Source organism: Tupaia chinensis, unplaced genomic scaffold (genome assembly GCF_000334495.1).
Source record: "Tupaia chinensis unplaced genomic scaffold, TupChi_1.0 Scaffold000503_1, whole genome shotgun sequence".
NCBI lineage: Eukaryota > Metazoa > Chordata > Mammalia > Scandentia > Tupaiidae > Tupaia > Tupaia belangeri.
In genome coordinates this window covers 1292343-1294789 of record NW_006160015.1, presented here as the reverse complement: position 1 = coordinate 1294789, position 2447 = coordinate 1292343, and positions in this window count along the sequence as shown.

Here is a 2447-nt window from a genome sequence, read left to right as displayed (position 1 = left end):
GTGCCACAACCTCTCCCAACACTGGTGGTCAAGTTCATCTACCACCCACAGTGTTGATTAGTGGATCGGCCACAACCTGGAGGAAGTCCTAGGACCTGTCCTTTCTGGTGTTCAGATAAAACACATGTTCAAAAAACTTTCTAAAGGCAACAAGGAGCTGCTGAACTTTGACATGTACAAAGAGAACTTAAATAGAATCTGAACTGCAGTTGTATATGAGGACAAACCTCACAGACCATGAGATCAGTTGACTGTGTGTCTAATACAGCGCGACTACGTGGATTGCTGGCAATGCTCAAATTTTACTTCTGGCCCGGATTCCTTCCCAAGCCTGTGACCCAAGACCAATTTCATACTCAAAGTCTCTACTTAGATGTGTCACAGGCATCTCAAGCTTAACATGGTCAAAAATAAACTCCCAATCTCCTCCAACCCATTCCTCTTCCCATCTCTGGTAATGGTGGCTCCATCCTGCCAGTTGTCCAGGCCAAACTCACAAAGACATATTGGGCTCATCATTCTTCTCATGTCTCATAGTCTATGTTGCATCAGAGACCCCAGTTCTATCTTCGAGCAAACTCTACACTGGGTCCAACTCTCACCACTGCTACTTCTACCACCCTGGTCTAAACCATCACCATCTTTTGTCCAAATTGCAGAGAAATGTCCTTACAGAAGCTTTCTGCTTCTGAATCAGCAGTTGGCATAATGGCTATGTCAGCGAACTCCCATGTAGTCAACCGCCGTTCGAGTCCCAGACCTGGTGGCTTAAACTCATGCTGGGCGCATGTGCATGTGTGCCCAAGATCCCAAGAGGAAAATGGAGGAGAAGGGATTGTGGCATGGCCATTGCCCCTGGGGGTTGATTTCTCGCTTTCTGTCTGTCTCTCTCTTGTCTTTCTGGCAAGCATACGTGCCATATAGCAAAAACCTGTCCAAAAAAAAAAAAAAAAGAAGAAGCTCTCTGCTTCTTCCCATGCTTCTCCTTTATCTATTTCTTTCCTTTTTTTTTTTTTTTTGAGAGAGAGAGAGATCTTTGCTATAGGGTGTGTGCATTCACCAGAGAAACAGGGAGCAACAGAGACAGAAAGCGAGAACACCACGATACCTTCTTCTCTATTCTCAAGGATTTTGGATATGTACACACATGCACACATCATGAGTTTCAAGGTCCTGGGTCTGGGACTCGAGCCGTGGTTCACCACATAGAATCTAGCATTTTAACCACTATGTCACCTGCTGGCCCCTCCTCTGTGTATTCTTAATGCAACCACCAATGTGACCTTATATCCTGACCAAACCATGTCATACTTCTCAAAACTTTCAGTGGCTACCACTTCACTCAGCGTAAAACCCAAGTCCTCCCACTGGCCCACAGAGGCCACAAGACCTGTTCTCTTGCACTTGCCACCTCTCTCGTCTCCCCACCAGCACACACAACTTGCCCTTCACCTGCTCCATGTCTTCACTTGCACAAGTGTTCTCCATAAAGTTCTCCCTGCCACCCTTCCCTAAAGTGCCATCTTCCTTCCTCACATACATTCCTAGCTGCCTTATTTCTTCTCCTTGGCACCTATACGATATTTTGCTCGGTGCTCCTTCTATTACATTTCTTTTTGAGAGGTTTTTGCTATAGGGCATGTGCACTCACTGGAAAGACAGAGAGAGATGGAGAGACAGAAAGAAAGAAATCACCCCCTGGGGGAGATGGCCATGCCGCAATCCCTTCTCCTCCATTCTCCTCTCAGGATTTTGGGCACGCACCCACACGCACGCAGCGTGAGTTTAAGCCACCGGGTCCAGGACTCAAACCGCGGTTGACTACATGGGAGTCCACTGACATAGCCATTATGCTAACTGCTGGTCCCTTTTCCACTAAAATTTAAGTTCCATGAAAGCAGGGACTATGACCTATAGCAGTTTGCTCACTGCTGTATCCCAAATGTCTAGAACAGGGGTCAGCAAACATCTTCTGTAAAGGGCTAGAAGGAAATCTTTTATGCTTTGCTGGTCACACAGTCTCTTTTTGCAATTACTCAGCTCTGCTGCAACAATCCATAGACTAGAATAAATGAATGAGCCTGGCTGTGCTCCAACAAAATATTATTTACAAAGATAAAGAGTGGGCTGGATTTGTCCTGTGGGTTGTAGTTCACCAACCCTAGGTGTAGAATATTATCTGGAAAATAAGAAGCATTCAAAAGTATCTGTATCTGTAAATCATTGAAGAAGATAGTAAAAACACTGTCCCATGTTCAGATCACATGGAATTCTAGGTGTAGTTCTTGATGCCAGGTTAGAACAGAGACACTGAGAAACTTAACGACATTCAGTTCAACCACATGGATGAGGATCCGAAAATGCTGCCATTTAAAGGAAGCATGAAAACTGGAGGAACTTTTCTTTCTTTTTTCTTTTTTTTTTTTTTCTTGAGAGAGGTTTTTGCT